This window comes from Palaemon carinicauda, chromosome 17, assembly GCF_036898095.1.
Source record: "Palaemon carinicauda isolate YSFRI2023 chromosome 17, ASM3689809v2, whole genome shotgun sequence".
Lineage (NCBI taxonomy): Eukaryota > Metazoa > Arthropoda > Malacostraca > Decapoda > Palaemonidae > Palaemon > Palaemon carinicauda.
Genome location: NC_090741.1, coordinates 65,349,951 through 65,363,948, shown reverse-complemented (window position 1 = coordinate 65,363,948; position 13,998 = coordinate 65,349,951). Strand labels below are relative to the sequence as shown.

At 38.3% G+C, this 13,998-nt stretch overlaps 1 protein-coding gene across 1 annotated transcript in view; it reads right to left on the bottom strand.

The window, feature by feature from the left end:
- The window catches only part of LOC137656834 (peptidylprolyl isomerase domain and WD repeat-containing protein 1-like), a 387,155-nt gene that overhangs the window by 234,142 nt on the left and 139,015 nt on the right, over positions 1-13,998 (bottom strand). The gene's annotated exons all lie outside the window — the stretch shown is intronic.

Below are 13,998 nucleotides of genomic sequence, written 5' to 3'. Positions count from 1 at the left end.
TTAAATTTCACTATATCTTTTATGCCATTATTCTAAAATCCAATAAAAAAAAATATCGAAAATTATACCTAAATTAAAGGAGTGATGATAAAGGTAACCTGCTGTTAACTTAAGTTTTTGTAGACCAATAGGTTAATTTTGATATTGGTGAAAGTTATTGCATAAGGAATTTAGTCAAAATGCTTTCAGAAGTTTTTTGAATCTAATATTGTCAATCTTATAGTCATAAAGTTAGTGTCAAATATAGGGTGGAAAACTTGGCAACTTTGAAGGTATTGCCAAATCTGATGCTTCCAGAGGTTAGTGGAAAATAGTGGCATAAAATTAAGTACAATTTTTCAAGAGGTAAAAGCACTGTAGTTAGTGTAGACCTGGGACACTTAAATTGTTACCTTAAAAGCATCTGAATGCTAACTTCAACTTCCTGGAGTAAGATTGAAGCACGTAAGTGTGGTCTCAGTGTTCCTGTTTCATGAGTATTTCCCACATTTGTGGGAGATCCTCACAGGGGAGGTGTCATGGTTAAGTTGTCTTCATCTGTGGGACTTTACCATGTTTATGGGAGGATTCATGGGAGAAAATTTTATCTATATCTGTGGGAGATTTTTATGAGAATGTTATTGCTGTCAATCCTTTAGAAAATAGCCATGCATAGTTAAATTTTCAGTGCCAAAACCAGACTTGCCCAACCACATGATGGCTTTAACAGCTAGTCTAGACTTGCCAGGTGCTAGCCACTCCATGCGATCTCAGGTGAAGATTGCTTCTATTTACTAATGGGGTGCCATTAATCAGTTTGAAATTGGTTTCTTCCGATGAACATTCACACAACAATCACCCTGGTTGATTCTTAATGAGAATAGGCCTATTAATTTTAAATTTGTTAGTGATGGAAGGGGTTAAAGGCTAAAAATTTGTCATTGTGAATGTAACTGAAATCTCACAAGCTTATTCAATGAATAAGGAGAATTGACCAAGTATTTAATAAGGGAAATTTAGAGCTGGGAGAAGTGCAGAGGGTGGAGGGGCCAGTGGTGGAGATAAGGAATAGAGAGAGTAAAGCAGGCATTGGAAAACTAAATTGTAAGGTGCCAGGTCCCCTGTTTAAATTAGAAGGGTCAAGATACCAACTACATAAGTGGGAAGAATGGGTGCTGAGTTTGTTACATGGGATGAGTAAATGCTATGGATGCTGCAGTATAGGAAGTTTCAATAATGTCTTGTCTGAGAGAGTTAAATTTAAACAGAAATCTCATGTCATGGGGTGTGGTAAATAAAGAGAAATTTGACTAAGCATGGTTTGAAGGCTTTCAGAGGGTAATAAATGAGCTTGTAAAGATAGGGAAACTGCAGTATAGATTGAAGGGAAAGTTCATAGGATGCCATCTTTATAGTAAAGCTGCAGGAATAGGGGTTAGAGGAGAACCAGACACTTCTGTGCTTTTGTAGATACAAGAAAGCTTATGACAATATAAAGTGTGTTCTAGTGTTGTAGTGGTTCGCGAACTGTGGCCAGATGTAGCACCCAGACTGCTTAATGTCTGAATTCTAACCACACTCAAACGTTCACTACACATAAAGAAAAATGGAATACCCATTGTAGTTGTTTGCGGACTGTGGCCAGAGGTAGCAGCCGAACTGCCTAGTATCCGAATGCCGACCACAACCCGACGTTCACTACACAACCAATATACAACTGTGGAATACCCAAAAATCTAGGTAACAGGTCAAGAGAAAGGAGCACTGGGCACCACCCCTTGATTTATACTGGGCAAGGGGACCCAGCTAGAACCTGACTTCCCCCTTTGCTTCTCTTGCCTTTTGCTTCCTGATTATAAGTAAAAGTATAAGAACATTAGGTGAAAGGGAATATTATAATTAAAAAACTAAGAAAAAAAAGTGGCTGAGAAGGGGAGCACGTTGGTGTAAGAAACTGGAATGAAATGCTGTGTTCATAAAAACAAGCAAAAAAGGGATTTTGACGAAGGAAAAATCTATTTCTGGGGAGAGTCCTGTGACGCCCGGCGATAAAGTCCTTCTTTGTACTTTTTCTGATATAAATCTTCCAAATATACCAGAGAAAATTAAAAGCATGGAATGCAGAGGTTACAACCCTCGCGCGAGCACCTTGTTGGTGTCGTATATCTAACAAGGGCATTTGTAAAACACTATTCACAGGCTGTCTTCCATTTAGATAATCCCTTCATCAAAGGGGGAGGGCCGTGACAGGCCCTAGAGAATACAGTTGGGTTACCCTACCGACACCCACCACTCGCGCTCACCAGGTCATCCTTCTGCAAGAACATATGGCTTGGCAAGGAAAGGGTGGGTCCGTACAAAAATAACCGGGAAGGGTTTCGCCGGGCTTCACAGGTCTCTCCCCAGAAATAGATTTTTCCTTCGTCAAAATCCCTTTTCTGGGTCGACCTGTGACGGCCGGCGAAAATGTACCAGAGAATGCCTTCCAAGCCCAATAAATTAACAACATAATGAGGAGAATACAATCACCATGTACAACAATACTATGATATAATAAAGTAATCGTCCAATTACCAACCAGCCAAATGACATAGGGAACGCAAGGTTAAATAATAATGACGACAAGGAACCAACTGAGTGTCGAATTGCAAAAGGCATCAAACCTTACATGTCTAAGTATATCTAAACATGAAAGGAACGGTAACTACAATAACAGTTAAACCATAGGAATTAAACATGGCAAATATCATAGGGCTAACGAACTACCAAGGAGAGTGGCGACGTGGTGTGAGTGGCGGGTAGGAGGGAGAAGAGAAGAGATGGAAGAAAGGAAGAGGAGGAGATTAATGGGGAGGGATAAGGCTCCCCTTTGCCATCGTCGGGTATTTAAGGGCCTGTAAGATCTTTAGATATTGGTGTTTGACAACCATAGGGGATTTCCAACCCGTATATTTTTTAAAATCATCAAAGTCCCTGTTCTGGAAGTCATTGTTGGAAGCATCTACTGTCCGTATATCATGAGCCTGGGGAAATGATTCCGGATTAGTATGTTTAATGAAGTAGAGGATTTGTTGCCTGATACCGTGAATGGAAATAGTACCTCCTTGTTCCCTGATAACCAAGGGGCCAGACGAGCGGGTGGCAGTTCTAGCTAAAAAGGGCCTTGAGAGTGTGACTGTACACGGAGAAAAATCCAGGGGATGAAGAATAATCTTCCGAGGGGAGCACCTATTTTGCGGATCCTCATTTTTTAGCTAGGAAAGCTTTGTCTGGAAAAGGAGTACTTCGGGTGATGGGAGGAAATCTCTGTTTTCCGGGTTTCGTGAGAGCTGCTAGTTCTGATGTTCCATCACCTGAGGCCATAGCCGTTAGAAATAAAGTCTTCCTAAGAAGATTGATATAAGAGCAGGTTTCATTGTCCGTGTCCATCGCAAGTTTGAGAACACCGTTCAGAGACCAAGAGTCCTTTTGTGGCCGAACCGAAGGTCGAAGCCTAGCACATGTTTTTGGGATTGATGAGAAATAGGAATCAGCTAGGTTAATGTTGAACCCAACAAGGAAGATCTTCTTCAAAGCTGACTTGATGGTGGTTAAAGTGCTAACTGTTAGGCCTTTGTCAAATAGGAACCTCAAGAAAAAGATGGCTAAATGCGGTGACATAAGAGTATGGTCCGCACTCTTAGGGGACCTGCTAGTTGTTAATGGCCGAATCATATTGGCGAATTGTCGAGTCCCTTTTGTCCCATTCGATGAAGAGATAGTTTTCCGGTTAAATGTTCGCGTCTCTACGAGCTACCAACTTCCTGTAGTCCACAAAGTTAGAGTTTTGGATATCCTTGATTAATCTGACACAGTGAGTTTGGATACTCGGGTCAGTTTGAGGAACGGGATCCGGATGGGACTGAGTTTCAACTCGAGGAGTAGAGGAAACCAACTGTTCTTGGCCAGTGAGGTGGTACTAAAGCCACTGCGCCCCGGAAGGAGCGTAGTTTGTGTAAAAGTTTTTAGAAGATTCCCTGGGGGAGATAGGGAAATCTTCTTCTAATGGTTCCAATCCCGGGGTAATGCATCCATGGCATAAGCCCGAGGGTCCAGGGTTGGGGTCACATAACAAGGAAGTTTGTGATTCATCTGAGTTGCGAATAGATGTACCTGGAGGCCTGGAACGAGCCTGAGTATCCACCGGAATGAAATTATGTCTAGAGACCATTCTGACTCCAGTGGATCCGTCCTGGATAGTGAGTCCGCTCTCACATTCTGGCCTCCCGCTAGGTGAGGTGCTGACAGGAACCAGTTCTTTTCTGTTGCCCAGGCGAAGATAGTGACCAGGATCTGATTCAGGTTGGGTGACTTTGATCCTCCCCTGTTGACGTAGTGTACTGCGTCTGTGCTGTCTGACACTACTCTGATGTGGGTCGACCTCGGAGGAGTCTCTCTCTTCAGGGTCAAGAACACTGCCATGGCTTTGAGAACAATGATATGGGACTGTTTCATGGCGAGTGACCAAGAACCTGAAACATCTGATGTTCGGAGTAATCCCCCCATCCACTTAGAGACGCGGCTGTATGGAATGTCACTTGTGGAGGTGGGAATTGTAGAGGAACCGATTTGGAGAGGTCCTTCGGTTCGGACCATGGCGTAGTCTCATTTTCAAGACAGAGGGGATCTTCGAGATCTGTCTCTTATAGGTACTGTAGCTCTTTCTCCAAACTCGATTGATGTCTTTGAGTTTGGCTTTTATTAGGAGATCTGTTACTGAAGTGAATTGGAAAAGTCCGAGGATACTTTCTAAGGCTCTTCGGACACCTGTTTGTGTTTGAGAAAATTTTTGATCTTGGAAACTATTCCTCTTACCTTTTGGAAGGGAGACACAACGTGTGCTTCGAAAGGTCCCACTGAATGGCTAACCATTCTAAGTGGCCTGATGGTTGCAGGCGAGATTTTTTGGAGATTGACCCGAAATCACAGGTTGTCGAGAAATCGAAGTAATTCCTTCGTAGCTCTGTTGCCTTCTATGGCCGGCCGGGCCCAAATGAGCCAACCGGCCAGATAAGCAATGATCTGTATCTCTTGGTTCCTGAGTTCTAACACACACACTCCCAGTTTCGTGAATATCCTGGGATCAATGTTGAGCCCAAAGGGCATGTCTTGAACACAAAGGCTTTCCTGCTTAGGCGATCCTTTAAGGTCCTAGGTCGGTGACGTAGGTAATTGCAAAGCTGAAGGCTCAAAACTCATCCCCACCTACCTTCCCGTCCATGGGGTCGTCGTCCAACCTTAGAGAGGACACTGAGGAGATAGGGACCTCTAGATGGAGCATTTCTTCCCAACCTTGATACCCAAGGGCGGAGAGCCTCTCTTGCAGGGCAGAGAGATTCATCATCATCCTGACGGGAACAGTGTAGGCGAACCTTCTGTAACAGAAAGGGGACATAAGTCTGGATGTTCCTTGAACTTTGGTTAGTGATCCTATTCACAGGCTGGGATCAGCTGTATAACTCATAAAAATCAATTTTAAAGAAAGTCATTTAATGTACTATCTTTTGGGGTATAGTTCGACACTTGTATTCATGAAATGTGACACTGTTGGCGCATTCGCCACAGGTTGGCCACCCCTGACTCAGACGTTCAGAACCGGGTCTAACTTTATTTACTGGATATTAGTATTCTATTGATTCATCTGTTCACTGACCAGAGTTTCAAGGAACAGTAGATAGCCTCTCATGGCATGGTTGGTCTCGACCCGGCCCTTCATTAAAAGGGGCCAACGTTCGGTTCCCAGTACTGAGTGGAAACTTATTTCTATTTGAACACCATGTTGTATGGATATTTATTCATATTTACGCATAGTTAGAATTGAATATGCATAAATATAGGCATAATCAATTTATTTCTATTTGAACACGATGTTGTATGGATATTTATTCATATTTAGGCATAGTTAGAATTGAATATGCATAAATATAGGCATAATCAATTTATTTCTATTTGAACACTATGTTGTATGGATATTTATTCATATTTAGGCATAGTTAGAATTGAATATGCATAAATATAGGCATAATCAATTTATTTCTATTTGAACACTATGTTGTATGGATATTTATCCATATTTAGGCATAGTTAGAATTAAATATATGCATAAATATAGGCATAGTTATGTTCATATATTTTTATTAGGACTTTCAAGAATAGCTAATGAATATTACCAACGCAAATTCAAAGTGTCATTAAAGTAAGTACAGTTTACTTTGTATTCATGTTAAATCCTTTCCTTTACAGCAAAACAAAAGATTGGCCACCCGTGGTCTGAGTGATCTGTCTGTACCGGAGCTCCGGTAACAATCTCCGGGATAAAGGTCCGTCATAGTGACAACGTGAACACCAGAGGAAAACTAATATTAACCTCAATGCTGATCGCCTGTACGATATCCGGTAAAGCCGGAGATTCGATGAAAAGGATCGTAATAACGATATTGTGATTATTCATGGAAAAGGGTTCATACCCTGATTCTGATCGTCTGATTGATCTCTGTTTGTACCGGAGAACCAGTGACAAAGGTCCGTCATCGTGAAAACGTGATCCTCAGCGGTACGATAACATTCTCTAATACTGAAAGTTTGTGTTATCTCCAGTGAAGCCGGAGATTCGATGAAAAAGGGACCGTAATAATGAAACTGAAGTCTTAATCGGTATCACATTGTTAACTCCGGTTCTGGACGTCTGCTTGATCTCTGTACCGGAGATCCGGTAGCAAAGGCCCGTCACAGTGATATCGTGACCGTCCCCGGTACGATAACATTAACCTCAATGAATGTTTGTGTTATCTCCCGTGAAGCCGGAGATACGATGAAAAAGGGGGGCCGTAACGGTGTAATTATGATCAAACTTGACAAAGGTTCGTGTGTAAAAGGCTTCAGCCGGAGTCCGAGTGCCGGATTTCACCGTTGCACTCCAAAAATCTGCTCCTGTACGATAACTAGTTCTCACCCAATGAGTATCCATTATAGCGGAGCATAACTCAAGGCGGAGCTAAGCATAACTCAAGGCGGAGCTAAGCATAACTCAAGGCGGAGCTAAGCATAACTCAAGGCGGAGCTAAGCATAACTCAAGGCGGAGCTAAGCATAACTCAAGGCGGAGCTAAGCATAACTCAAGGCGGAGCTAAGCATAACTCAAGGCGGAGCTAAGCATAACTCAAGGCGGAGCTAAGCATAACTCAAGGCGGAGCTAAGCATAACTCAAGGCGGAGCTAAGCATAACTCAAGGCGGAGCTAAGCATAACTCTTAAGGCGGAGCTAAGGGTGTCGGTATAAAACGACCCCAATTAATGACTCATACACTAACGTACCTATTAATAGTGTTAGCTATATTAACAGTAACCACGTCAATAAAAACCTTTATAATATTAAACGTACTATCATCAACTCTGATACTAAGAGGAGGCCTGAATAACTCGTGATCGTATAAAAACGGAGAACGGGAAATTCACCTCTTACTCGAGCTAACAAAGGAAAACGAGAGAAGGAATAACTCATATCTGTAGAACAGGGAACGAGCAGTCTCAGTCTTCGCTCTCAAGGTTACATAATAAAAAACTAACATCACACAATAAAACAAGAAAATTAATAAAATTGATTGCTTTTCTTAGTAATTGTAATAACCAAGAACGAAGAATAACGACAACGTAACAAATAAACAAGGATATAGTCTAAATCGAAGCCTCTGAGGCGAGTACAAACTAACAGACTAAATCGCTAAACTTTAATTCGCTATTCTTTAAATCGCTATTCTTCGTAGGTCCAAATTGGACTTGCAAGCAAATAAATACCATAGTAAAAACTAATAAAAATTAATGATAACACAAAAAAGGCCATAAAAAGTAAGTGATATAACCTAGATGACAGAGTACCAGATGGGCAAAAATAACTAGAATATTTAGTTACCGAAGCGAACATAACCCAAAATGGCTGCCGATACCTTGGCAGGACAACCGCTTCCAAAACTAAAAACCACCATATTGGAAACAGAACAAATGCCCGGTACTGTCAAAAGCTGCCAAAACAAACTATGGTACTTAACATTGGTAAGGGTGAAGTAGCAACGTCAGTCGTGTTGAAATAACGAGAAACTTCGAAAAAACACTGTGCCCAAAAAACTGAACTTGTTTGCAAGTCCCAAATCAGAAGGATGTCCTGGTGAGCGCGAGTGGTAGGTGTCGGTAGGGTAACTCAACTGTATTCTCTAGGGCCTGTCACGGCCCTCCCCCTTTGATGAAGGGATTATCTAAATGGAAGACAGCCTGTGAAGTGTTTTACAAATGCCCTTGTTAGATATAAGACACCAACAAGGTGCTCGCGCGAGGGTTGTAACCTCTGCATTCCATGCTTTTAATTTTCTCTGGTATATTTGGAAGATTTATATCAGAAAAAGTACAAAGGAGGACTTTTCACCGGCCGTCACAGGTCGACCCAGAAATATATTTTTACTGGAAAAGCCATTTATACCTGAAGTATTTTACTTTCCATGCAATGTCACTGCAGGAGGGTTAGTTTCTTTGTTGCAATGAAAATTTTGGTCAAGAATGCTTTCAAATAAGTTTTGTGGTTATGCTATTTGTAAGTTTTAATTTATTTGGCAATTATAAAGTTTAAAATGGCTAACCATGTAACCGATGACTTGCCATATTTAATTTTTGTATTAGGTCCTCAAAATTTTTATAAGTCATTTGGTAAGAAGATAATAGGCTATCTATATAAAAAAAAATCCATTAAATCTTGCACTGATTGGACTGATAACATGAAATTTTTAGTCAATTTTCTTTATTCCAAAGGAAAAAGTAATTTCTTGAAGTGAACATGGGTGTAAATTGACTCCATCTCAGACAAAAAGCTATCTTGAACATTACTTGTAATAATCGCGTGATTATAAAATGTTTACTTTGATTTTGATTTCAAAGGTATTTCTGAATTTATATACTGAATGTTTTTGCCAAATGTCTTTAAAAGGTAAATTTACATTACTTTTTTTATGACAGTTTTCCTTTTATATTTTTAGGACTTTGCTTTGACATGTCACAGAATTTTTGCTCATCTGACTAGTTCATTAACAAAAATGTTATACCCATTTGCAGCTAGAACGTTACTAGGCTACTAGAAATTTAGGATGGGTAAGTCAGACTACAGGCAGGTTTAAGGAGCAAGCTTGTAATAGTGATCATTAATTCTTTTTTTATAAGTTTTAGTTCCTGATAGTAAGGAATTGACTTGGATCAGGTAGGCAGGTGAACTAGAATGTGTATTCTGGTAGACTGTGGTCTGGTTGTTAATCTAGTTGGCATAGTTAAGTTTTAAATTTTCAAGTTTGTCCTGTAAGTAGAATTTAAGTTTAGTATGGGCATAACCAACTTCAACGAGTGTAGAAGTGAGGAATTTGGCTTGAATAGCGAAACTTCTGGATGGCACTGAAAATTTCAGTAAATATTTAAATATTTTATATTTGATCATACTAGTACATATTGATAGTTATTCATCTGCTAGTTAACATGGTTGAAATTAATCAGTTTATATTTGGAAATTTTTCAATGTAGGCACATAAGTTTAGAACCGAATAAAGGGTGGTTTTTTAAACAAAATGTAAATTTTAAGTGTTAAGAGTATAGGTGAACTTTTGTATGCAATTGTTTTTTTCTTGTTAATTTTTTTATAATTGTCAAAGCACTTGTAAAGATTGTGATCAGTTGCTACATTGACATGATTACTCTGCAAATTTCCCTATCAAAAGTTGTAACTCATTGCATTAAACACAAGGCCATCAGTGTTCTGATTTTGATAGACAATTTTACTGTTTCTTACTAGCTTTCACTCCCATGAACTTTATACTGGAAAGTTTAACTTTTGCTAGTATGTGATAAGTTGTTAGGTAATTTAACTTTTATGCCAGAAATGCTAGGCTTAATTTTCAACTTAATGCTATTTAATTTGCAATTTCAATTGTTAAAGTGTTCAGATGAAATTTGTGTCTACTTGATTTTTATAAATATTGCCTCTGGTTAAGTATTTTCTGCAGTTTTTCAGTTAGTGCAATATAAGATTAGCTCAGGCTGGAAATATTCAAGCTAACAAACTTTAATTAGTATGATTCCAGAGGGACATGTCAGCTTTAAGAAAAATTCTTATCCTAAATTAATTGAAGCTTCATAAATTGCATTTGTAATGTAAGCATTCTTCTTAGGTAATTCATTCTGAAAGTGAAATATTAATGAATGTTTTTGTATCAAAGTGCTAGCATACTATCTTGTCCATAGGTTTAACAGTTTTGCTCATGAAAATCATTAGTGGGAACTGCTTGGTATGAGTATATTGGGTTGAAACTTAATTATCTTGTCTGATTTTAAGTTTTATGTATTGTCTTGTAAAAGGGTAAAATGACTGTATATTTAGTAAATAAAAGAATATCTCAAATGGTTGTTTGCAAAAGTTCCTCAGGGTTCAGATCAATCTAAAGTAAATATACTGTGACATGTATAGATAGACATTTGGAGAAAACTTGCAATATATGTATTCAGAAACTGTAAATGAGGGACAATTAGTTTGCAAAATATGGCATTTACAAAAGACAAATGTTTTTGCAGCAAAAGATTATGAATCCTAACTAATGCCTGATATCACACATTGAATGTCTTGAAAGTAAGAATGGTTAAAACTTTCTCTTTCAATGCTCATAAAACCTAACAAAGCCTTGAACATAATAAAAAACTCAAAATCTGGTGATGAACAGCAAAGATCCCCTTTAAGTAATGTAAATTTTTGGAAATTGAATAAATTTTATTAAAGTTACTTAGGTTATTGACCAGTCAGGCTAGGTTACCAGTAGCCTACACACTGGAGCAACTATTATCCTAGATTTGAGAAATGTGGAGCAAAAATAAGCTTGTGTAAGAACCTAAAACTGGCAAACACTTCACAGTTGGCAAGAACCAATAGGATACAGTACTGTCAATGTTTCACAGCCATCTAGCTGTCAATTTTGTGCCTTCATCCCAAAACTTTATACATGGGTGGTGTTGTAATCAATGTTAAGAGTGGTATGGTACTCTTTGAATTGTACTGAATTATACCAATCTTTGTTGAAGATTAATGTAATTTGGGTTCCCCTTCCATTTCTTTCAAATTGTAATGTTTCGGTAGTTTTCTTAATCTTGCTGCTTGCCATGGCAGTATGAGACTATACTGGGAATAGGAACAATCTTGCTTCAGAGCCAAAGTTAGTTGCGTAATTTAATTTTAATTAAGATCGACTTAACAGAAAGCTTGAGAGGTCTACTAGACAGTGTAACAGCTCGTTTTATGCTTGGTTTTTGTTCCATACTAGTTCGAACATTCAAGTAGTCTTAACCCCAAAGAATTACTTAATTGATATATTATTCCCACTTATTTAAATTTTCAATCCAATTTTAATTATTTAAGATGAGAGGTCCTAATCTCTCAAGTCTGTTGAACACTATTAGCTTAAGGTTACCAAAATTAATCTTACTTGGCATTAGTCTGTACAGTACCTTGTCCATTTTCTCTTGCTACATTTTATTGGGACCAATTTAAAAAAAATAGATTGGATAAAACTAGCAGTCAAATTCAAATTAGAAATTAGCATGAAAATATAACTCCTGGGGATCCAAAGTAGGGTTGGAAAACAAGTTGAGTACAGTATAATTTAAAATTATATAAAACCTTAATACAGTATCTTTAAATGCATAAAACTGAAGTGAAAGATTTTCTCAAAGGTGGCCCATTCCCTCCAGCATATCAGGCTTTGCTTTCTGACTTGCTAACTTTGGTTTCCCCCATGTTTCTACCTATGCCTCGGAATAAGTTGGTAAAGTTACCTATACTCATCAATAATAGTTTCTACCGTTTTTGATGAATATGTCGGGTGTTTTTAGATTGGTTTGCTGTTAAACTTACTAGGAAATTACATTGCGTACGTAACCTCTAATGGAGTAGCATAGCCTTCAAGGTGCACAAGGTAGATGGGGAAATGTTAAATTTCTTAATTTTTTTTTAAATAGTTAATTATAGACAAAAGGATTCAGAATATTGTCTTAAATGATGCGATATAATTTAAACATTCTACCAAACCTGTGTAAGTGGCCTTAAAATTCAATTACAGTACTGCCGATTTATTCATAAATTAAACAAGAGGAAATTTACCATAATCTTAAACATACTTTGACAATAAATGCAAGCTATATAAAACTGCTCGGTTAAATTTTTAATGCAGCTATAATCTGCTTATAAAACTTTTTTTAAATTTATTTACTCCATTACTAAAATTATTTCCTTTTTACCTCAGATGTACTTACTAGGAGAGAAAAATAAAAAATAAACAGGAATTTATAAAGTCTGCTGAACAGAGAAAATGGAAGACCACAAAATGTTTGGGGAGAGGGAGAAAGAACACAACTAGGATTGCTGTAGAGAAAGAGAACATAACAGAGAATGCTGCGGAGAGAAGAGAACCCAACAGAGATTGGTGCGGAGAGAAGAGAACCCAACAGAGATTGGTGCGGAGAGAAGAGAACCCAACTGAGATTGGTGGGGAGAGAAGAGAACCCATCCGAGATTGGTGGGGAGAGAAGAGAACCCATTTGAGATTGGTGCGGAGAAGAGAACCCATCTGAGATTGGTGCAGAGAGAAGAGAACCCATCTGAGATTGGTGCAGAGAGAAGAGAACCCATCTGAGATTGGTGCAGAGAGAAGAGAACCCATCTGAGATTGGTGCAGAGAGAAGAGAACCCAACTGAGATTGGTGCGGAGAGAAGAGAACCCAACTGAGATTGGTGCGGAGAGAAGAGAACCCAACTGAGATTGGTGCGGAGAGAAGAGAGCCCAACTGAGATTGGTGCTGAGAGAAGAGAACCCAACTGAGATTGCTGTAGTCAAGAAGAGAACCCAACTGAGATTGCTGTAGTCACGAAGAGAACCCAACTAAGATTGCTGTAAAGAAGAGAACACATAACTATAAGATTGCTGCAGAGAGATTTTAAGAGATCATTACAAGTTTAAAATGTAGAGAAAAGGTGGCATACAACATAAATTGTAGCAGTAAACATTATATATATTGCTGTAGAGGAGGAGAAGAGAACAAAAATGATTAGAGAGAAAAACCATAATATTTCTACATTTTCCTCTTTACAGCCATTATTCCAATTAAGTAAGTTACAAATAATAAGTGAAACAAGTTTAGCCTATACTCATAAAATGTGAACAAATGTATGTAAGAAAAATAAACTTTCCTTTTACTATATATTTTATTTTCCTAATAAACAACTTTCAAATGTTGGAATTTTCTTGGAACTTTTCCTTTAGCAAATTATTTAAACAGCCTGTTTAATACTGCAAAAGATGGTAATTGTCTGCTGTACTGAGTTTAGTGCTCAGTTATCTCCTACAACTACTTTTCCTTGCTGCCAAATTGAGATAATTGTTCTCTCCTTTCCACAATATGAAAAGAAAAAAAAAAAACCTTTAGTAAAATGCTTTTAATTTACTTCTAATCATCTAAGTCCTCGTATTTTCATGTGCATGGCACACAATTTGACATGCTTTTTCTTTGATGAGCTTAGTACATGACAAACAAACGAGCATCTGGCCTTGTTACTGGCCTGGTTACTCAAAAGATGCAAGTCAAATCTAAATAAAGCTTAAAGCCCATTCCAAACCAATTATGACAATTCCAGATTACCATTAAAGCTGGCATTTTACCACCCTAACTTTAAAAGAATTTTAGCAACAACAACACATCCAAATCTTCATAAAAAAAACTGGAGTGAGCAAAATTGCATAATGAAAATGGCTATAATATATAGAGTTCCAATCTATTATGTTCTCTTGCCCTATCAAAAAGTGGATCTCTCTCATTTAATTAATGCCATGAAACTTAGCCTAGCCCAATAACAGTCCTCTTACCACTTCTTGAAAACAGGTGTATATTTGAACTTAAATAAAAGGTTGCTCGC